Raw genomic sequence first — 24,822 nt, 5'->3', positions numbered from 1 at the left:
TGGCAGGACACACTTCAATGAAACATGGCAGTTTATACAAACTGAGGATCTTGTCTTTCTCAAAAGCGAATCTTTTCAGGATTGTGTAACTCGGTAAATCCAGCTGTGTTTATTGCCACTGACAAAACTGAAGTATTTCTACACTACTGTATCTGAGGATCTGAATGGAGAACGGTCACTAAGAGCATATTTCTATACTTGCAGGAGGCAGAAACCAGAGGAAATGAAGCATAAGTAAAAAAGACAAGTGGATCATCCCAGGGGTTAATACTGGGGCTTAATTAATGACCTGATTAATGGGACAAAGTGCAGCCTTAACAAGTTTACAGGTGATACAGAACTGGGAGAAGTGATGAATACAGCAGTGATCTCTGCTGCCCTTCAGAGAAAACTCTTCAGGCTGGAGAAATGCGACAACATGAACATCATGAAGGCAACAAATGGGAAATACGAAGTCCTGCCCATGGGGAGGAACAATTCCACATAGCAGTACACACTGGGGTCCAAATGGTTGGAAAGCAGCTTGGAAAAGAAGGACCCAGGGGTCCTATGGGATTCCAAGTTGACCATGAGCCAGTGGTGCACCCTCGTGGCAAACAAGGCCAATGGCTTCCTCGACTGCAGTGGGCAGAGCATGTCCACTGATTCTCCCCCTCTTCTCAGCACTGGTGGGGCACTTCTGGAGTGCTGTGCACCCCTCTGTTTCCCAGCACCAGACAGATACTGACACGCAGGAGCAAGTCCAGCAAAGGGCCATTAAGATGCTTAAGGAGCACCTCTTAAATGGAGGAAGGCTCAGAGACCTGAAGTTGTTCAGCCTGGAGAGAAGAAGGCTCAGGTGACAGAGCAAGAAGCCATGAGCCCACACTGAAATACAGGAAATTCTGTTTAAACTCTTATACTGTGTCATCAAACACTGGAACGGGTTGCCCAGAAAAGTTGTGGAGTCTCCATCCTCAGGGAAAGTCAAAACATTTCTGGGCATAGTTTTGGGCAACCTGCAATTGTTGACTCTGCTTTGAGCAGGGGATTTCATAGAATAATGGAATCACAGAACAGTTTGGTTTAGAAGGGACCTTGAAGATAATCTTGTTTCACCTCTGCCATGCGCAGGGGCATTTTCCACTATACCAGGTAGCTCAGAGCCCCATCCAACCTGACCTTGAATACCTTCAGTTGAACTAGATGGTCTCAAGATCTCTTCTGACTTTGACTATCCAGTGATTCTTCAACACAAAATATTTTAGTGTGAGGAAAATAAGATTTAACTTTAACATCTCAGGTGTATTTCCTTCCTGCTAATGTTTTATTATCTGAAAGGCACTTGTATTGCAGAATGTTCAAAGTAAAATCTGCCTGACTCATTCCAGGTTTCAAACCCCCCATATGCTGAAACATAGCAACATTCCTCTTTAAAAGGATGGAGAACACACAGACCTGTACAAAACAACGTCTCTGATAGACAACATCAATGAAAATTTTAGAGAAGTTAATGAAGTTTAGGATGACAGCATCAGTTAATGTATAATTACAAACCATAGAAAGCAGAGGACTGGATACAAGTTTAGTTTTTTAGAAGATGTTTGCAGCCATAGCAAATTTACTAGACGTATAGTCAAATTTGGTTAAAGTTAAATTAGGCATGCATCTTGATTCTTGGTTAAAATTTTTCAGCTGCTTCCTCTTAAACTGGTACAAGTAATAATAATAAAAAAGCCAGTACAAACTGAAGCCTGCAGCTTATATCCCATTATAAATTGCACTTCTGATTTTCTAAACTAATTGTTAAATTTAGAATTAGCAATTAGTGCTGCACAACATTTACCAACAGAATTAACTGTATCACTTGGTATCAAGATGACATTTCAAGCTCAATTACGTTTTCATATGTCCCAGACTGGTAGCTCTGATGCATTCTAAGAAAATAAAACCTAGAAATGGGCCAATGGAAAATTGTTGTAACAAGATTCACAATATGAAATGGCCTTTTCTGTTTATGTTTTGGTCAAAAATGCAATCTTATTGGTTAAAAATACAATCTTATCTGAACAGTGTGGAGTTTTATCACTGGTTGATGGAAATTGAATGCAAATAGTTACTTTATAAGAGTTTCATCATTTGAGAATTGTATGTAGCGACTTCAGAGTTTCCAGGAATCCTTATTAGCAAGTATATTGGAGCCCTTATTAACAAGTACATGAACATTGCCAGGAAATGCTACCTAGTGTTACTTTTTAGTGTGATAGGCTATGAATCTAAGAACTTCAAAAGATACTTGCAGCAAAGAGCCAAACCTACAGAGAAACTCACAGCTGGATTTCATGTTGTGTTTACTTAGTAGAGCCAACCCTTAGGAAGTTTTTGCTCTGAAACTGTATAAAGACTAAAATTCAAAGCCACTTACTCCTGATAAACCATTCAGAAGCATACAGTTAAACTAAATTCACTTGGTTTCAAGGTAGAAGGATGACAGACCATAAAGTTACAATAAGATGAGTCAGTCATACTTTGATGCAATTATATCTACTTGCTTAATAGATTCTCAGTTGAACAGAGCTGTCTACAGTTGCTGTCGAGATATAATCCCAATATTCATCATAGATGTGGCACCACTGTCACCTGTACCCCTTCAAGCTGACTTTTGGGACAAAGCAAAACATAAAGGGAAGCATTTGATGTCAGTGTGGAAAAGGAGTGGAACTGTAGTTTAAACAAAGAATGGGTATAAAATTCCATTTTTCTTTGAATGAGAAGCTGGAGGCATTTGAGGTTATCACAGAATAGTTTGGGTTGGAAGGGACTTTTGGAGATCATCCAGTTCAACCTCCCTGCCAAGGCAGGGTCACCTGGAACAGTTGACATGGGAACACATCCAGGTGGGTTTGGAATGTCTCCAGAGAGGAAGACTCCACAACCTCCCTGGGCAGCCCGTTCCAGTGCTCTGCCATCCTCAATGTGAAAAGTTCTTTCTCATGATGAGGTGGAATTTATTGTGTTTTAGTTTATGGTCATTGCTCCTTGTCCTGTCTCTGGACACCACTGAAATGAGTCTGGCACCATCCTCCTGGCACTCCCTTGGAGATATTTATGTGTATTGATGAGATCCCCTCTCAGTGTTCTCTTCTCCAGATTAAACAGGCCCAGCTCCCACAGTCTCTCCTCATCAGAGAGATGCTCCAGACCCCTCATCATCTTTGTGGCCTCTGCTGGACCCTCTCCAGTAGCTCCTTGTCTTTCTTGTATTGAGAAGCCCAAAATTGTACACAGCACTCCAGATGAGGCCTCACTAGGGCCCAGTAGAGGACATGATCACCTCCCTTGACCTGCTGGCCACACTTCTCTCAGTGCACCCCAGGATACCATTGGCCCTTCTGGCTTCAAGGGCACCCTGCTGGCTCATAGTCAGCTTGTCATCCACTAGGACTTCCACATCCTTCTCTGCAGAACTGCTCTCAAGTAGCTCAGCCCTGCACCTACACTGTTACTTGGTTTTATTCTTCCCCAGGTGCAGGACACTGCACTTGGCCTTCTTGAACCTCATTGTGGGTTTCTCTATGTCCAGTCCTCCAGTCTATCAAGGTCCTGAATGCTGAATGGCAACAGAGCCTTCAGGTGCATCAGCCACTGCCCCTGATTCCATATCACCAGCAAACTAGATGAAGGTACGTTCTGTCCTTTCAGCCAGGTCATTGATAAGCTGAATAAGAGTGGACCCAGTATTGATCCCTGAGGAATACCACTGCCTACAGGCCTCCAACTGGATTCTACTCTGCTGATCACTCTGAGCTCTCCCATTCAGCCAGTTCTTGACCTACCTCATTGTCCATTTGTCTAACCTACATTTCCTGAGTTTACCTACAAGGACATTATGGGAGACAGTGTCAAAAGCCTTGCTGAAGTCAAGGTGGAAATATCCACTGCTCTCCTCTCATGGACCCATCCTACCATGCCATCATAGAACATATCAGATTGGTCAAGCATGATTTCCCCTTGGAGAATGCATGCTGGCTACTCCTGATGACCTTCTTTTCTTTTAAATGCTTGGTAATGACCTCCAGAATGACCTGTTCCATTACCTTTTCAGGGATGGAGGTGAGGCTGACTGACTGGCAGTTTCCAAGTTCTTCCTTCTTGTCCTTTTTGAAGACAGGAGTAACATTTGCCCTCCTTCCAGTCATCGGGCACCTCTCTCATTCTCCATGATTTTTCAAAGATGATGGAGAGTGGCATAGCAACAACATCTGCCATGTTAAATCTGTCTAGCCAATCTCTAACACAGCTAAGACCAATGGGAAGTCTTTCTTTCTCCAGCTTTCTTCTCTCACCTCTGAGGTCGGAGATTACTGAGGGACGACGTAATTTTTTCATTCTTAACTCTTTCAAGGTAAAGGACAAATCTTGTCCTAGGACTTGTTTATGTTTCCTTTTCATTTTCTAGCATCCTTCTCCTTCTCTTGGTTGTACAAGGATGGTCCCAACGCCTGTGCCTCTAAACCTGTCACTCTTCAATACCTCCACTTTCCTCAACTCCAGATCCCTATGGAAAAATAAATCTCTGCCTTCAAAGCTTTGATGTTCTCTTCCAAATCCTTTACTGACTTTAAAAACCTATTCTCTCAAAATGAAATGAAGCTGTATGACCTTATGGATAACATCTTTTCCCTTTCTCCTCATCTATTTGTTTTCCTTTACCTATGACCCAGGACTTTTCTAGGATATGAATTTGTTGCACTTTTTCAGAAAGAGGGTTGGGATGTAGTTTCCTAACATTCAGTAACTTAAAAACACCCAAATGCCCTATGGGCACTCCAAAGCATAATCAACCTGTTCTGGTTCTGAGATCCTGAAACACTGATGGTACTTCACATGATGTGCTGTTTTCATATTAAAGGTTTATTTGGGAGAAACACTCTCTACAGTGTGTTCAAAATTTATTTCCATTTTTCCTCCATTGTCTGCATAAGCTTTCTCTCCTGTATTAAAATAGCAAATGAATGATGCATGCAATATAACAAAAACCTCATTTTCTGTTATTCTGAAATGTCTTCTGAAGCATTATTGAGTTACATCTGGTTCTGTTACATCTGTTCAACCCATTTTTAACTTGACAAGATGAAGAAGCTTGGCATGAAAACCTTTGGAAGGTTATGTGACCTAAATTCAGGTGTCTGCAATGTCAGTATCTAAACCCTAGGTAATTTTTTTTAGCCTGACTTTGTGGTTACAGGGAAAACCAGACATCACTAGAATGCAGTTCATCTGTAACAGTACATTACAGGAGATGAATCATGCCCTGCAAACAACTATATATATATATATATATATATATATATTCTTTTTGGATGTAAAGCTAACTGAGGATAATTGTCCCAAGAAGCCTACAATTAGTCTGACAAATTCCTCCAGAAAATGTTAAAAGAATGATCTTACCTAAGAGTAATATGGTTTCAAAGAGGAAAAGAGAAGACCTGTTGGGTGTTTCAGCTAGACAGCACTCACAACTATTTAGAGAGCAAAATGCAAGTGGGAAGTTGCAATTTTTGAAGGTCATCAGAGGTCTACTTTATGTGTTTTCCTGAAATCTGAAGAAGTTACCAAAGTTAGTGGTTTAATCTCTTAGAATCATTACAGAAGACAAGTAAGCTGTTTCAGAAAGAGGTTTTGGCCCGGGACTTTGATATAAACCCCTTCTCTGTTGAATGTATTAAGTATATTTTGGCATAACGTAACAATTGGTTCAAATTGGATGTCTTATCTGTGGACCTGAGTCCCACTTCTAATGTATGTGGTGCAAATACCCCACGGGTTTTGCCATGAGTAGAGGCTGTTATTACTAGGACTTTTCCATCCAGGAATCATGTACACATTCATAGCCTTATTTTAACCTCCTGGAGTATGAACCATGCTTTGTCAAATTCAGGCTGTCTAGGAGAAGGCTACTTCACAATGTTAGAGTTGCCTGCACATTGTATAGTCATAATTTTAAATATTATTATTATTATTGATCCTGTATAATTTTTATCCTATAAGGATGAAAACCAGAGCTTCTGTGGAGACCTTGCACACAAGGCAGAATAGTTTAGCTCTGCCATGTGGTAGATGTGATGAAGACAATGGAGAGAATTGAGAGCATTCTGCTATAAATGTAGGCGAAGCCCAGTGAAGTTTGTTGTAAAACTACTTGCATGCACTTCTACACAATATACATCAGGATTTTCAGCCTATAACACAACAGATATTCTATCTTAATATTGAGATTTTTGTCAGAATATTTTAAAGACTTCAAAACTGCAAGCAGCAAAGAATCTAACACATCTGTAGGGAAGATGTGACGGTTAATTAGACTCTGAGTATCTTATTTCTACCTCTGAATTTGCCAAGCTTCACCTTCCATTACCTGGATCTTGTTACATATTTTTCTGCTAAATTAAAGAGTCAATGAATATCAGAAATTCTTCCCTCTGCAAGTATTAGACTATGATCAAGTCAGTTAACTTCCCCTTATTAAGTTAAATAGCTTGAGATTCTCTCTCTTTAATTACTGTACAAGCTCAGACTTTGCACTAAGCACCTGTTACAGCAATTCAAATCAATGAAAACCCCTGCAAAAATATGAACCTGCATACTAAGAAAATAAAGCAGAATAAGAATAAAAGAAATCTTTCCCGACAGTCCATCTTCTCTTTTCTGAAGAGATGAAAGAGAAAATGTATGTCACACCATAGAAACCACAACAATGACAATAAATGACATGAGGAAGTTTACAGTATACACAAACTAAGGAAAGGAAAGTCAAAATTACAGGCAGACAACACTGAAAAAACAATACTGTTTTCTATTCATGAATATCTTCTTCCAGCTTAGGACACAATTCTACACCAATGAGCAAAATTTCCTCAGAACTGTGTGTTTTCTTAGAAAAAAAATTACAAGATACTGGTAATTGCATATTGGAAAAAGCAAAAATAAAATATTGATTGAAATCTTAATAAATGAGATTTTTTTTCCCGGTCTGGTACCTAATAAACACATTTTAAAAAATCTGAGAATAATGTGATGATTTAATGTTGATGATACAAGTTTGGTATGCCTTCAATATCTTCTGATGGATAGATAGGTTAGATTAGGAGAGATAGCTTAGGTTGACAAACTTAAAATTAGTGCCCTAACTCTAAAGACATGGAACATGTCCCTGAGTTATTCAAACTAGAACAGATAAACAGATGGGAATATGTAGTTACTGTTGTCTTGGTACCATTAGTCATACTTTTCATAGCCTTGTTTTATGGAGCAGTAATGCATTTTCTGAAAGTCTTAAAATCAGTCCAGATAATTTTTATTTACCATCAGTTAAATCGTGCTGTGGGATGAATATTTGAATTATGTTTTAAATTGAGTTTCATAAGTGTTTTTATTTTTTTCCAATTTGTGCCCATTGTTGTTGGAATGAATCAAGAAGAAGAGTGCCTGGGTTACTAGGAGATATTGCAAATCAGAGAAAAACAGTTATATCTGAAGAGCACATCAGCACAGTGTGGAAACATCAGCTGGAATCTCAGCAGAATGAGGGGTATCAACAGCAGGATTTCCAATGGCTGCATCCAGAGTCAACAGAAATTAGTGGGAATCTTTGGTAAGTCCTGGTTTGGGGGTTTGACTATTGGAAATGGCCAAACAAGCCCAAAAACCTACATTCATTTAAAGTCTTATATCTTACAAATCAGAATTTACAGAGCAGTGAGTTAGGACACGGCAAATGGCTCGAAATCCCTCTCGAAATTCTGAGCCCGCTGAATTTTGGCATTCACGAACAGCACAGCACTCCTTGACAGAGTTTTTCAGTGCCTTACTGTGTGTTTGGATGAATAGCAAAAAGCCACATTTGAACCTGGATGGCATTGTTGGCATTATGGTAATGAGCCTCTACGAGCATCTGGGCAGTGATTTGGCTCAGGGAAAGGGAAGGTTGGTGGGGAGCAGCCTCACATGGCTGACCTCGTCTTGACATGCACGTTGCAAGCCATCATCAGATTTGACTGTAACTAAGTGCCAGGGCTCTCCACAAGCTGTTCTGAGGTTGTTCATTTCGAGTCCAAAAATGAATGATTTTAGTATGGCTCATTCCTACAGTATCACGTATTTTCAAGCCACTAACGTGATCCGTAGGAAATTCAAAACTGTACACAGCTGATCACACGCACTGGATTTCCTCCACTGTGTCAAGCAGAATGATTTGTCAAGAGAGAAGCTGTTGGACAAGGTTTGAAAGGAAGTTTCTGATGGTTAGAAGATAGACTTAAGGGTTTCATGGGTTCATTCTGCGTCAGTATTTGATTAAACTCTTATCTACATCAAGCACTGATCAGCACAAATTTTAACATCTGGACTTAATTTTTAACAATATCTTTAAGACTGGTGTTTTTTTGTTTTGTTTTGGTTTTTTTCCCCATCCCCAAGACTCTTGGCATTATCCCTGTCTGGGAAGAGCAGCAGGATTAACATATCATGTGACACTTGAAACTGCTGTTGGAAAACAATAGGAATCCAAATAATGCACCTAGAAGCTCTTTCTAAATGTTTTGTGACTGGAGAAAACACATGGATGTGTAATTTGCCTTCTTTATTAAAACAAGACTGTCTTTTGACAGAAACTTTGAGAAGATTGGAGGAATTCTGAGGCATAGTGGACTGGCTTAAAAAAAAAAGGTCAGTATTCACCTGATTCCATTGTATTTAACAATGCAAGATAAACTGTTTTCAGTTTAAACTTTATGAAGCTGCTTCTTCATTTTTAATTGTGATAGACTGATTCCAGGGGCTGTTGTAATAAGATGGCGTTAATTCTTTTATCATACGAGTACATGACACTAGGCTTCTCAAATAACACTAGATATAAATGTGTGGGCAAATCAAAATCAAAAGACCACATTTGGCTTCAGACTTAGACTTTTAATGTTGAAAATATAGAATTAATTCTATTAGGTGTGTTCCCATCCCAGCCAGGGGAGAAATATTCAGTAGAGACAGTTCATCTTATGGGGACGCAATAGTTTTTTAGATACCCATAACAGGATGACAAGTGGATACCTAAAAGCAGAATCTTTATCTCACACTGAATCCTAATCAAAAGCTTACCACAAACCAGGTTGCATAGTTTGCCTTAGTGTTTTCTCAGTGTACACAGGCATTATTATTTTTATTATCATTATTATGATTATTGATGATGATGATAATAATATTATTAATAATTCTCATGAACCTTGTTAAATTGGTGAACAGGACATGTGTCTATCATGTAAAAATTATCTGTAGGCTATTGTCAAACAAGTTTAGCCTTGACACAGAGCTGTGTTCAGTTTTTCTATTCAACATACTCTTTGGACTGTCATGTTTTCATTGCAGTTGTTATGCTAAGCCTAAAGGACAAAGATATTAGGTCTATCCTTGCCACTAATTTGATTTTCATGTTTGAGTCCATCCTACACATGTATCTTCTTCCTACTGTATGTCCATGACCCCAAGTGCACAAAGACCTTTAGTAATAAAAATTATTATTAATAACAGTAGGCAGAAGAGAGGTTAACATTAAGGGATATTTTGGCCAGAAGCTATGTTGCATTGGTGTCCAGTTGCACCTTAGAAGAGAATAAATTCCCTATATAATAAGCTGTATTAGCAACAAAAACAAATATATCAAGTAAGCATCTCATTCATAGATCATGGCTGAACTATGATAATGCAGAGCTGAGAAAATATGGTCTAGTCTGCTTAAAAATCTGGCCATGCTGCTGTGCACTTGCAAGTATCTCAAGCAGGAAATGATGGAAAGCTCCACTGATCTCAAATAACTCAATTGTTTTTCCTTTTCTAATCAAATATCTTCATAGTGAGGGACCAGAAATGCATCATTCAGCATGCAATGTAGTTGTGAAAGCATGAAATATGACACTTCACTGTTAATGCAATATTAAAGATTAAAAATGTTTATTACCTGTTATTCTTCTCTTAATTGTTTTGTGTAGAGAAAAATAGAAGTTGCTGCCTTAATGCATAAAAAAATCACAATGTGCATTCATAGAGGAGAGCAAAGTGTTGGGGCTATGAAAATTATGCAAATGATGAATTCCAGTGAAAGAACTTTCAAACCCTTAGGGTCTTCAAACAGCATTAATTCAAGAAATTAGATACAAAATTTAACTTTTTCATGCTAATAATGATTTCATAAGGAAAAACTCGTTAGTAAAGGTGACAAATATGAAGTTCTATTGAACATTTAAATTCAGGAATCTTAGTATGCGCCCCTGGGATATATTTACACAGCCAATGACTCTGATGTTATTAAGTAATTTATTTGAGAAAGTCTCCATTCATGAGTTTACATAAGAACAATATCAGGTTTACAAAGGCTTGTGTTGTCAGTTTAGCAAATACCTAATTCACAATGACTTTTGCTTAAGATTTTCATTAGGTTGTTCAATATTGTTTGATCATTTAATGTCAGCTTCATGAGATCAAAATTTCCCCTATATGAAAAGAGGAAATTAAAAGAAGAAATAAATTAAAAAGAGCAAACTAAACTTAAATTTAAATCAGCTTTGCAACAAAAGGGAGGAGAGCAGTGTCAGCACTTGAGATTATACTTTACTTGGGTATAAACTACCCACATTTGGCAATTTAAGGTTTTGCTGTAGTATATTTCTATGCCAGCAATAGCAAAAAGATGTATTGAAACATCTGGAATGTTGCATATGGTTCATCTGTTCAGGACTGATCTGTCATAGGACAGGATCGATTTCTGGCAGCATTAGTTAGGGCTTCATCAGTTAGATAGGAAACAAAACCACCCTAAATCCCTTGATTTCTATACCTATTCATGCTGTAATCTATGGCCTCCAGCCAGTGTTTCAGGCAATGTGAAAAAATAACTAAAAATGACAATTCCTGCATCAAGGGCCAGAGTGGATATGACAGAGAGAAGCAGCCCAAAATCTGAAAATGGGGATGGTCGAAATTGTTGACAGAATATTTGTCTTCTTACAGAAAATGCTGGTTCATCCATACAGAACTATTTCCCAGGAAACTACCTGATTTGACTCAAATTTCGAATGAAATACAGGCAAGCCTTGAAATCTCCACTGTCTCCTGGCTAGATCATTGACCATCATTCCTCAGAGACCTCCCTGGTCCCCAGGCTCTGTCACAAGGCTGTGCCTGAGGAGGCTTGATTCAATAAGGGTTTGAAATCACAGCTTGATCCCGTTACAACCTGCCTCCAGCACTTTTTCTCTTCCTCACGATGGTCCTTGCTCACTCATCACCATGGTGCCTGCATTTAGGTGTCTTTCCTCCCTTACCTCTCCTGCTCACTCAGGCTAAACTGGCAACACATCAGCCTTTGTGCTTCCATGGGAGAGACCCAGTCTGTTCTCCAAGGTTTGTCTCTATCCCTTCCAATATACTTCATTACACATCTCCTAAGACAGCTGAATCTTAAAGGACAACCTGCCTTTGTGTTAAATCTTTTGCTTTCTGCAGCAGCAGGAAACCCTGGCCTACACCTAACCGCAGGCCAAAAAGAAAACAATATTGAAATAAAAACCCATATTGCAGCAATTACTAGATTGTGTCACATTTGACTGGAGTGTGAGCTGCCTGGAGGGTCTGATTTAGACATGAGAAGGCAGAAGTGTTTTTCCTGGCAACGTCTCCCATGAGAAATTAAAATACAACTTACAAATAAAACATGCAGAATTATGCAGTGACTATCTTGACCGTAACCTATCTTTCCACTAACCTAGATGACTATTTAATCTCTAACTTATGTTCTTTACTGAATACATATATATTAAGAGAGTGAACAGGAAGGGGTAGGCCAGGTGAGATTTGGTCATATTTACTAACACGTGAGTCACTCAGATGTAACTGCATTTGTGTGTTCTCTGATCAGAGTGGTTCTCTGATGTTCTAAGGACTTCTGAAATGCAGAAGGGCTCTAATCCATATAAAAATAGGCTCCATTAGTAGGTAGGATAGTCACAGGATAGGAACTGTAAGAGAAATCACAAGGCTTGAAAGGTAATGATATTGGAAAGGACTTGCAAAGTAGGACTTATCAAGAGGAAATTAAAGGTCCTTATTGGAAAACTAAGGGACAAGGAGATGAGAAATGATACAAAATTAGGCAAGGATTCATAAGTAAAGTAAGATGTTGAAACTCTGAAGTTGTTTTACTGGATCAGTGTTAAGGTGCAATCTGTCTGAGTAAGGGAGAGAAAATGGTTAGGGATGATTTCCAGATACAGACATGAGAGACAAAGAGGGATTTGGCAGCATAATCTTGGAAAGAAAGTGAATAAGGGGAAGTGTCTGGAAGCAAGTAAAAAAAAAATTAGTGTAAGTAGCGCTTAGAAATAGTTTACCATTTACCAAGAAAAATTACCATTCATGTGATATAGTGCTGAAAAATAAACGTGGAAAGCAGGAAACAGAGATGGAATGGGTTAATATTTTTGTAATAAGAGCCACTGACATATTGAGGGGGATTGATTTTATTTCTCCAGGAATACCACTGAAGTTTTTATTATTAAACAATAGGTAAAGCTGAAGTTTGCAGCACAAACAGAAGTAGAGGAACTGGTTTCATATAGGTTATAAGAGCACAGGTGAAAAGTTTATTTTGCATAATGACACAGCATGTGGGTACCTACAGGGACTGCAGAAAGAGGTAAAAACTCATGATTCCCTTCCCTTCTTCAAGACTAAAGGTTGATTGTTTATGGTACTGGTGGGATGTCTTTAAAAGTCAACATAGATTTTAAATGAAGTCTTTTTGATGGCTCTTTCTTAAATTTGAGCTGGATACAATGATGGGAGTGAAGGTGCTTCCTCATATTTATGAGGAATCTCATGCTTATGCTATTCCAAGTGGACTGTAAAGAGCTGCTCCTCACACTCCAGGTGGTAGGATGGATTTAAGTGGAGAACATTGAGTTACAGTGCCTGACACACCCCTGTTCACAACAAGTCTTTTACAGAGGTCCCTCACTGTAAGGACGAAAGAGGTACTGAGAGAACTAAATCCTCCCTGTGAAACTGCTGAAATTTTTTATAGTGTTGTTTTTCCATGTGACACTGAAACATTCACTGATCATAAGACAAAGAGAGAGAAGTGCAATTCCTGCTAATGAGATAGAGCCACAGGAAGTGGAATATGGAGCAATTCATCACTAAACATTGGATTGGGTCCATAGGTATCTTGGACCACAGTATCCTTAACCATTCATGGTGCCTAAATCTGCTTCTGAAGTTCTGCATTGACCCTTTGGTGTAATTTTTTACCATAATCACATGGGATAATCACTCAGGTTCTCATGTTCCCAGAGAAAATTAAGCATTTTCCACACACTTCGTAGTTGTAGGTTGCTGCAGAAATCCATCCTGACTCCTTATAACCTTGTCCAGTTCCTTTTTAAACCACTGTGTATCATCCTCTTGCTTCAGCAACCTCCTAGTTGAAGGTAATTGATGAAGAAATAGTATTATAACTGAATCTTTCACAGCAGTAAATTTCACTGTTTGATACAAAAGGAAATCTTATACAGTTAGAGAATTATGTCAAATTCTGATTTCTTAATAGTTGCACACAGTATTTCTCTACTGTTCCACAGCAGTCTTGAAAATTGCCTAGGAAGTACTATAGCTAAGGAAAGATAAAGAAAATGCATTTCTAGTTCCTAAAGGTAAGACAAACAGGTCTCATGTAAAATTTCTCTACCTGCAGATAAAACAAAACCCATCAGGAACACAAACAGGGATGCACAACTGCCTGTTACCTTTCCTAAATAAATTGCCAATTACTTAACTGCTGATTAAAAAGCGGAACAGACACAACTGGGATCATATATCCATAACTTGAAATTTCATTTTTATTGTACTGTATACACTTTTTAAAGTCCTAAAACTGAACCATTATATGGTTCAGGGATATTTTTAATGCGAACTTGATTCTTTCTTTAGAACTATGGACATACATGCCCATTTCTAGGACATAAAAAGGTAAGACTAATAAGCATATATTTTTTTCTCAGAAGTCCACCATTCCAGATTTTTACCCACAAAAACCTTCCTTGTTTGTGTTTCAAAAAAAGAAACAGAGCTTCTCTATATAGAGCAAACAGATAATATAGGAAAAAAATATCCTATTGGATCAGTCAGTTGATTGATTGATTGATCTGTCTTTATGTACACACACACACACACATAAACAAATATATATGTATATACACCCTCCTAGTAGGAGTGCTGGGGTTTCCACATAAAGTACAGCAGCAAGTGTTTACAGAAATGTGCTGCTTGGTGGTTAGAGAACATTATTTTAAGGAAATTAGCTATGATTTATAGCAGCAAATAAATAAGACAAAGCCTGTTTAACATACCTCAGCATTAAGTATCTGCTGCATTAATTGTCTCCAAAGTCTGTTCCATTTGTTATCTAACAAGGTATGCTCCATTATTATTTTTATTCAGTTCATTGCTTGATTCTATCTGTCCTTTCAAAATTAGCTTGTCTAATGAGAAACCACTTTGGCTGGTAGTTCATTTCACATAAAAAGGTGGAATTCTTGTTTACTGAGAAAGTAATTGGATTATAATTTTGAAAAGAAAGAAATATGAATTGTAATAAATTATTTCTTAAAAAATACATGGGAGCATGAAAACTAGCAAACCCAAGACAAATTAAAAGCTCTAATGAATGAAAAGGCTATAAATAGAGTATGAAACTGGAAAGAATAATTTATCATTGTAACTTACCTACTCCTTGTTATTCTGTTGAAAAGAGCTGAATACCTAAGGAAAGAAGAAAAGATTTATGTATTTACCAAATGATGGTCAAGTAAATATTTATATTAGCTGTCACTTTTCTTCTAGCTTGTCAGACCTTATAAATCTAATGAAACCTTTCTTATAGAAAGAATAAGTATAATTTAACCACAGTTGTGAGCCCACAATTTCTTTTCAATGATTGTTTAAATTCTGTTGATGAAGTTTTCATGATTACAGGTAGACTATACTAAAGTTGTATGCATCTGTACATATTTAAATGAAGGGGAGAGAATGCAGAAACTATATTCAAAACTGGGCAATATACTGGGAATGTTTATACAGCTGATCTATCCTGTATATTTTACTGCTTCTCAACATTTCAATTTCAATTCACATCAAGCTGTATGACTTTTTTCTTTTTGTTTTACCACTTAAAAGGATTTTATTGCTAATCTTGTGTTTTTGTGGGTTTTTATTTTTTTTAGCTAAAACAAGTAAGAGAATGAGTATTAAATACATGAGAAATAACTGAAATGAACTATGAAAATTGTCTAAAAGAAAATAAAACATATAGAAAAGTATGTGCAAAATTATTGTAAATAAAATTACAGAAGTCAGAAACAAGATCTGATAACTAAATTATAATCTATTACAGATTTATTATATTATTATATTATAGAAAGTAGAAAAATAGAGCGATTATTATGAAATTCTGAAGTACTAGGGAAAAGCTGACACCTACCTGTTCAGCTGATTAACACCTTGAGCTTTTTCTATTTGTAGACCTAACAAAGAAAAACACAAAATTAAATTTAATGCACTAAATTATGTGAGCAAAATTGTTATACATTAATATACATTGATTTAACCTGATTTTATTTTATCTGAAAATCATCCAGGTTTTCCTTGCTGTTGAATTGCATTTATGATACCAGTTCAGGTTTGATCTTAAATTACACGTTTGGGGCCTGAAGTAAAAACAATTTGGGATTAAAAGGATCCAGTTCTTATCTACATACCAAACAGGTTGTTTATAGTGCAGTTTGTTCAGTGAGGATACTCAAATTTAGAGCAGAGAGATTGATAAAGGTAAGCACTGAACACTGTGTTGGCTTAGAAAAAAGATGAAAGCAAAATGCACCTGACTCAGTAAAGATAGGAGTTAAATGCCAGATTATCCATATAAGTGTGTCAGTAGGAGGAATTTCATGCATGACAGATGCTAGAACGGGCACGAAGATGGTCAGGACAAAAATCATTAGGAGTTCCATAAAGCACACTGCTAAAGCATGTGTAGAGTGTCCCATTAAATTCTCTCCAACTTAAAAAGGTCTATTTGCACTCTCAAAGTTGGGCTTATACCTGAGAAAGATAAAAAACATTAGGGAGTTTCTTACTACTCACTCAAGGTGTCTGCTGTACATTTAGAAAGCAGAAGTTTATCATGCTACTGATAACCATGAAAGTCAAAGGTGTTACAAAGTGGCTGGGCTGAGTTTTGTTTCTTTTGGTCCCTGGTTCGTATGTAGCTGTGGAGGATGATTGCTATAACCCGGGTCCTAGGCAGGCCTGGCCCGTCCAAGCTGCATGGAAAGAAAATTACTGATGTACTAAGAGGTAGGTACAGTTACTACCCCTGTGGTGATTGAGTTGGTGTTTCACTGCAGAAAACGATATTATAGAATCACAGAGTCACAGATGGGCTTGGGTTGGAAGAGATCATCAAAGTTCATCTGTCCAACTTCTCTGCAATGAGCAGGGACATCATCAACATGATCAGGCTGCTCAGAGCCCCATCCAACCTGGCCTTGGATGTTTCCAGGGATGGGGCATTATCCCACTTGAGAAATGAAGTTTTGATTAAACCTGAGCAATGTCTGCTTAGAAGGATTGTTCATGTAGGTAATGAATAGCATTTGAATATGAGTGACACAGAAAATCACTTTGTCCAGTCAATCAAAAATATTTAAAGCAGAGTATTTCCTTTTGTTAATCTAAATACAAAGTAGTGTTACACCTGGTCTCCAGCTTCAGATCATGTGAGGAAGAAGTTTGGCAGTCTTGTAGCTTCTCAGTCATATGCTTTGTGTTTCTGATCCAGGACACTTAGGAAAGCACAGTCCTACTTGAATATGCAGTCCATTGGTGCTAAACATTGGTGATAGGAAAACCCCAAAATGCAGACAAGGTAAACCATGACAAATGTCATAAATGCTTGAAATTTTGCTGTTTGTGTTAAAGAGAGATCCAACCTGAGCAGGGGTGGAACTACCAAGGATTTTGTTACTGAATAGGTAATATTAACCTCAAAATTATTGGGATATGTTTCTTAGTGTTTTTGTTTGTTTTTTTTTTGTCTGGATATGCATCATTGTGGCTTGAAAGACTCACAAAATAAAATTAAATATGTCCTTTTTAAAGTTGTCAAGCAGCTTATTCCCTTCAATTTTAGTAGTTTGATTGTGACCTTGCAACAATCTAACCCGGTCAAGGGAACTCTTTACCAGTGTTTCATCTTCTATCCCTGCTGCTCAAGCTCCATTCAGGTTTGGTACAGAGACCACTCAAGGACAGTCACCTGCCCATCACAGTAGGTATTTAGACAAAATATATGTTAGAGGTGAAGGCAATTCCTACTCACCCCACATTAGAAACTCCCAAGTGTGATGGGAAACTACTCCTGGTGGTAGTGCCTATGAGTTTTTTCCTCCTTTAATTATTAAGCGAACCATGAATCAAAAGTCCTTTTTCCTCCCCCACTGGCTGTTCACTTGATGTGTATCCATTTCTTATCTTCCCCATTTGTTTCCTTCCTGTCTGCCGTGCCCTATGACCTCATGCAAGGTCCATCCCCTTCATTGCCTGCCCACACAGAACGATGGCTCTCAAAAGTGCTCTTCAATAGCAACATAATGACGATTAAACCGAGATAAATACCATCCTTCCCCAAACAACTGTGAGCTGATTGCTTTGCTGCAGTCCAGGTTTTTGACCAGCTCACAAGAGAAATCGGGCGTGAGCATAATTTATATCTTTAAAAAATTTAAATTAGATAATTTTTTAAAAAAACCTGGATAATATGAGGCTCTGAGGATTCCTTGAACAGCAGCTCTGCTACAAATTGACCTGTCTGCCTACTACATTCAAAAAATTGATTTCCTTTTCCTGAATGGAGACTTTTCTTTGAAAAGAAGGAATTCAATTTGTGACACACACTGTGAGCGTTCTGCATGTGATTCTGAGGTTTTAGAAATTTTTAAATCAATAATAAAACCATTTTAACTTGTCTTAACTTTGTAGAGCATTTGTACTTGTAATTCTCAATGAATATGAGATAAGGAAGTGTTATAGGTCTAGGACTAAGTCCTCTGAGTCATCAGCCTTCTAGTTTGTCTGTTTTGGGCTTCCCAGTCTGTCTGATCAGAAAATTCCTGTGTTTGAATCAATCTCCATAGTTCAGAGAGATAGAGTCAGACTTTTGCTCAGAACTGTTGGAGGCCACCAGTCTATGAAGAAAAAGCCTCATGTTATTATAAAATAGATACAGTCCAATAACAAATCAGGAGATTTAAACCTATAAAGCTTGGGGCTATAACCTATGTCTCTATAGTCTCTACCTCACCAATGAGTTCTGTATTATTCCTATTCCCACATCTCCTTCCTCAGCAATCTATTCTTGCTCTAGGTAAGCTTTAAGAGATTCTTCAGCGGCACTAAGAGCTACATGCAGTTCAGGGACATAACTGGGTAGCTAGTCTGGGCTTCAGGTATTCCAGTATAACCCTCTTGTGCTGGCACCTTATTCATTGGTGCCTGAAATACCTTTCCTTTCAAGTAAGAGTTCCTTCACTTGAGAAGCTGGCAGCCCATGACTTGGACACGTGCACTCTTCACTGGGTTAAGAATGGAATTAATGGTGGTGAATGGAATTAAATCTAGTTGTTGGTCAGTCACTAGTGGGGTTCCTCAGGGCTCACTGTTGGGGCCAGTCCTGTTTAACATCTTTATTGATGATCTGGATGTGGGGATTGATGCACTCTCAGTAAGATTGTGGATGAAAGTTGGGCCAAAGTGTCGATTTGCTGGAGGGTGGGAAAGTTCTGCAGCAGGATCTATCTGGGACAGGCTGAGGCCAAATCGATGAGATTCAGTAAGGTGAAGTGCTGAGTTCTGCACTGGGGTCACAACAACCCCAAGAAGCATTACAGGCTGGGGCCAGAATGGCTGGAAAGCTCCCTGGCAGGAAAGGAGCTGGTGGTGCTGGTGAGGGCAGCTGAACATGAGCCAGCAGTGTGTCCAGGTGGCCAAGAAGGTCAGTGGCATTCTGGTGTCTGCCAGCAATAGTGTACCAAGGCCAGAAGGACTAAGGAAGTGATTGTCCCTCTGTACTTGGCACTGGTGAGGTTGTAGCTCAAATCCTGTGTTCAGTTTTGGGCCCCTCACCACACGACACAGATCAAGGTGCTGGAGCATGTCCAGAGAAGGACAACAGAACTAGGGAAGGGTCTGGAGTGCAAATCCTATGAGAAGTGGGTGAGGGAGTTGGGGGTGTTTAACCTGGAGAAAACGAGGCTCAGGGGTGACCTGATTGCTCTCTGCAACTCCCTGACAGGAGGGTGTAACAAAGTGGAGTTTGGTCTCTTCTCCCAACTAACAAGGGAAAGGATAAGAGGAAATGGCATCAAGCTGCACCAGGGGAGGTTCAGGTTGGACATCAGGAAGAATTTCTTCACCAAAAGAGTGGTCAAGCATTGGACAGCCAGCCCAGGGAAGTAGTGGAGACATCATCTCTGGAAGTATTGAAGAAATGACTGAACATAGCACTTAGTACTAGGGTTTAGTAGACATGGTTTTGTTTGTTTAAAGGTTGGACTTGATAACCTTGGAGGTCTTTTCCAACCCTAATGATTCTATGATTCTAAGATGCATTTTAACATCAGCATAGCGACCATTACTCCAGCTGAAATATTCTGGCTGCTTATGACTATCAGAGTTCACTGTTTGCAAGACTTTGATTCAATTCAGTCACTAAATTACATAATTCACAGAACTGCAGAGAAAAAGTTAGGATGGAAAGGACCTTTGGAAGTCATCTAGTCCAGTGCTCACATGTTGCTCACTCTAAATGAATGATCTTTGATAAACTTGCACTGATTTTGACTCTAAAGTGCATTTGTCACCTCTTGTAAATGCAAATTAAAACATGTTGAAGTATCCTGATGGTGATTTAGGACTATTTGCCTTGCTTTACAAGACTGGAGCATGCAGAAGGTCAGATAACATGGGTCAGTTGGCAAGAATTGTGTCAGCTGTGTGCAGCTGCCCAGGCACAGGCAGTCATGTGAGCGTGTCCACAGCCAGCACCCAGGGAGTTTGAGGATGAGTTCTCAGGCTACACACAAGCAATTTCGTAGTGCTAATAATTCATAGCTGTTAAAGGTTAAATGCTGAAAATTGTTGTGATACAGTCCTTTATACTTTACTTAACTAATTGAATTTGTTTAATTAACAATTTAAACACCTGGAGAGGTCTATTGTACTGTTTGGCATTGTGCTTAAACTAGGAACAGCCTTTACATCCTCTGGTGCATATTAAATGGATTTTTTTTTGAAAGAATTGCTGTTAACAATTATATATGTATTTGGGTTTTTTTGAGACCTCCATTTTCTAGACTGACCATTCAGTAAATATTTTATCCTTACACACAACTGAAAATTAATAGAAAATAGAAAAGTAAGATTAAAGTATTTTTATTATTGATTTAAAACTGTGCTTCTCTGTGCATAATGTAAATTGTCACCCAGACACAAAAGTGAGAGACAGAAACGTTCAAACCTATTTCACATTCGAAGCATACACACCAGAGTCACAAAACCAGATTGTTTTGCCCATAACTGGAAGGCTGAAGAGCAAAATCTCATTAAGATCGGTATGTGGAAGGAGGTTTACAAGCCATGCATATCCATGAACAGGTTAGTTTAAATGCCTGGGAAATAGATGGCTTTTCAAATATGTGGCTGACAGTCATGGGTTCAGAAATACAAACTAAGATGAACTCAAAACTTGATACCCAGAAATAGATCTGTCTGGAAAATGGTGTTATGGAGAAATGAATCCACACCCTAGGAAGACTGCTTCTTAAAAACAGTTCTGATCTTCCCATGATTCGGCAACAGGTGTTTATCCCTGGCATTCTGGGTGGATTTGGGTCTAATGCATGTGTTCTCACATGGCAACTCTGAAAATCTGATTTGCATGAAGTAATGCTTGCCTAAGGTATTTAAAAGATTTGTCAACAGGAGGAATATTACTGCTGAAGGAATATTCAAAAGGCTTAGGCTTTCACGCAGTGTATTCCGTAAAATCAGACTTACATGTTCATAAAAGTAAAGCACATCTTTCCAGTGGTTATTTGCAATAGCAGCTAGTTGGTACCATTTTCTAATTTTGTTTGGTTATAATGGTCTCCTCTCTCTATATTTTTTTTTCCCCTCTTGCTTTCTAAATCTTCTCAATGCCATGTAACTCTGCACATGCAGAGGAGAGGAGGGAAATAGAAATTACCCTTGATGCAAAGGAAAAAAGCCCAGGACCAGTTTCTAATGGCTTTAGTTTTATGTTTTGGACTGGTATCTCATGGGTGGTTACTGCATAATATTCATCTGAAAGATGAAGAATTTCCTTAATAAATCAATCTCTCAGCAGTTAATTGTGAGTCTGTATCCTATGATAAGACCACATTGGCCTTGTCTGGATACTGAAAACAGCACAAATGTATGAATTCATTTATGTCTTTTTAACTCAAAGTTAGAGCACTAATACAAAAGTCAACACAGGTTATTGCTATGAAGATATTAAGCAATCAAAATATTCTAGTTTTGTACTGAATCAATTGCTAATGCAAAGCACACAGGTGAAATACAGAAGAACAAAAGAGGCAAAATCATTGCAAATTAAGCCTATTTTTCATTAATTTTGTCACATATGAACTCAGGTAGGTTTGAACCTTGTAGTCATTGTAGTGCATTCAAAAAATAATAATGCAAAAATTTCCATTACTTCAATAGAGTCCCTCTTGTATTTGTAAGTCAACTCTCCAGTGGCCAAAATAATATGTGTAAATGCCCATGAATTTAACCCAAAATGTGGTAGCCTGGTATGATTAAAAGCTTTAGATTCTCAAAGAGCAACATGATTAAAAGAGGACTGTAGTCTTGAGTGGCACCGCACTGATTTCATTTGCCAGTATTGTTATTTTCCACGGTAATATTTGACTTACAAGAAAAATGCTTTTAAGTCCCACAGTAAGTCCTACAATGTATCCACAAGTATAAAATCATCAAATTGCCTTCATTTGTCAAATGCTAAAGCCCTACCTGAGACTATTCAGTGGCAAAGTAGGAATCTAATGATGTCAGTGGGAAGGAGGGAGGTTAGATTTATAGAGGTTTTAGAGGCTGTACTTCTGGTCTTTCCTCTTTTGTCCCTCTCCTGACTCCCTTTAATTCAGCACTTTGACCACAGTAATGCAGTTAAGCTTCAGTTTATGGCACAGATGTCTCATAAGTCCAGTCACCATGATTTTATTGAAAGCTCTCTCACATTAGTAATTTGAATTGATTTTAAATTCCAAAGTATTAGTGAAGATGACGAAATACCGAGCTTTAATGTTAACCCAACTTTCCTCTTATGCTACATTTTCCCTCCCAAACTGTCATGGTTTTTCCCTTGCTTACACTATAGGTGCCTCCATTTTTTTTTTTTCTCTGCATAGCTAAGGTTCAAACAGATAATTAAGGCATTTTTTGGACAGAAATAATAAAGAGTATTTATTTAATAAAATAAATAATTTTATTCTTAGAAGAAGAAATTTGAAATAAATTAGAAATGAATGTGAAAAACATTGGGAGTAGGTGATTACCCCAAATTTTTACTTACCTAATATAAATCCAAACTATCAAATATTGCCAGTGAAAAAATTTTTAAGTAGTAATACACAGACAGTGATCATCAGCTATTCTAATTCATGTCAGACTTCTGTTTAAGTCAGTATTGTCCAACAGCTATGGACTGCTGAGTTCAAAGATATGATTGTCCTGGATAAGCCAAGTGTTGTTTTTAACAGTGAACTTCATTTTGTGAGGAACCTAGCTCAAGTACAAGGAAGTTTTTGTCTACCATTTGTTTCAAGACTCTGGATCAGATCCTTAAATCAAAGCCAAATGTGAATAAAAGCAGTAAATTCTTTGGCAGTAAATCCTCAGTAATCTGCATTACTCAAAGATGGGACCTGCTGGAACATCTTCATAACATTCTTTTTCCTTCCTTCTCCTCAAGTGCAACATATTGCAGTAATCAATTAACATGATGGAATATTCCTGTGCTGAGACCTTCTTGTAACTCCCATATGGTCAGAATTTAATCTTAATAGCTCCTTTTTTTTTTTTTTTTTTAAGAAGCTGAACTCCTCCTGTGCATTAGAGATCATGGAAAAATAAGCTTTCAGAGTGGTTTAGTGGCTTTCAACCTGTTGGTATTGAGATTGAATATTTTGGGGAGGTCTGGTGCTCGGAGAGGACTGAGCATCGTTTACCTGCATGTAAAACACCAAACTGGACAAGCAGACATGGAGGTGCCCAGTTCCATCACTTGTACTTGAAAACATGGGCCTTATTGTACCTCATTAGAGCAAACACATGAGCAAATCTATTGATTTCTTCATCTTTTTAAAATAACTTATCCCTGCCCATCTCATGACACCCTTTATTTGCCTTTGTAACTCGAAAGAGTGATTCCACTGTAAAAAAGTAGGAAATTCTATATAACCTGACTAGTACCAAATGGACCTTGGTTCATATCTTATGTCTCTTTCTGATTCTAGGGTTCTCTAGAGGGGTTTAGAAGTGTTGCAAAAAGTCATAACTGGAAGCTTGTTTAAGTCTACTCATAATGATTACAAAGTTGAAGAAACCAAGAAATTCCCAGAGGTCCGGAACTCTGCAACCAGTAAACACCAAATCTCCCTGACCAAACTCCAAGAAAATTCTCCATTGCCATTACTTCCTCTGGAAGAGTTGTTGGAACTGAAATTAAAGTATTTAGTACAAAACAGTTTTGTAATAACAGTTTATTACAAACAGACTCAAAGCCTCCCTTTTTTTTTTTTGTATATTCCAGCAGAGGGTGGCAGTGCAGTACCACACTCCCTTAGTAAAGGAAAAGTTGTTCAGTAATATTTATGCCTTCTGTCTTCAAGGGAAGAATACATCCTGCAGATGAATATGTTTTGGGTTTTAGATGGGAATTGGACTGGGAGAGTAATCCCCAAATCACTTCAGTGACCTTGCTCAATCCACTCAATCTCCATCTCTCTTTCATCTGAAATATTTTTCTTCCGTAATTACCATCAGCTGATGACTACAAACCATTATAATGCTCCAGAGGATAATCGTCCATGAGAATGAATACTAGGATATCTGAAAATGGGAATCTTTCCTGATTAACTAATAATACCAGAACCATTAACGTCATCACTAACAGCAGAACCGTCACCAACCGTGTGAGGCAGGATAAACTCCAGAAGATGAAAAGAGACACGCTGTGGCAGGATGCATTTTCATGGCACTATGAATGTGCTAAATGTCTCCTTTCTTTCCCCAGTCCAGTTTTGCTACTTTGATAGCAGAATATTCTTCAAAATTTGAAATACCTGGTTGTCTCTTCAGTAGAATGTGGATTTCTCTGATGCTTTCTTAGACTTCCCTTTTTTCTTAGTCTTGTTTTTATTTTCTTCCTTCCTTGTAGAAAACAGTTGAGAAATTGTACGTAGGCCAGCAAAAGAGGCAAGGCTGCATTTTTTCCCTTTGGAAATCTTTTGTAATCTTCTGGTTGATGTAAAAAGTAGCAAATGGCACAGCCTACTTCAAATTACTCCCGTAAAAATACTTTAACACATTGTCAAACTTTAGACCTTTGTGATTCGAGGTTATGCGTTTTTT

General features: G+C 38.1%; 1 protein-coding gene across 1 annotated transcript in view; it reads right to left on the bottom strand.

The window, feature by feature from the left end:
- The window catches only part of CELF2 (CUGBP Elav-like family member 2), a 556,709-nt gene that overhangs the window by 440,094 nt on the left and 91,793 nt on the right, over positions 1-24,822 (bottom strand). The window contains exons 3-4 of the mRNA XM_050324875.1: positions 15,566-15,608; positions 14,812-14,847 (exon numbers count right to left, since the gene is read on the bottom strand). The gene's annotated coding sequence lies outside the window, so the exon portion shown is untranslated. The remainder of the gene's footprint in view (positions 1-14,811; positions 14,848-15,565; positions 15,609-24,822) is intronic.

The sequence above is a fragment of the Myiozetetes cayanensis genome, unplaced genomic scaffold (assembly GCF_022539395.1).
Source record: "Myiozetetes cayanensis isolate MyiCay16 unplaced genomic scaffold, myiCay2020 scf3, whole genome shotgun sequence".
Classification (NCBI taxonomy): Eukaryota; Metazoa; Chordata; class Aves; order Passeriformes; family Tyrannidae; genus Myiozetetes; species Myiozetetes cayanensis.
The sequence above is the reverse complement of the archived record's forward strand: the minus strand, read 5'-3'. Positions and strand labels throughout refer to the sequence as shown.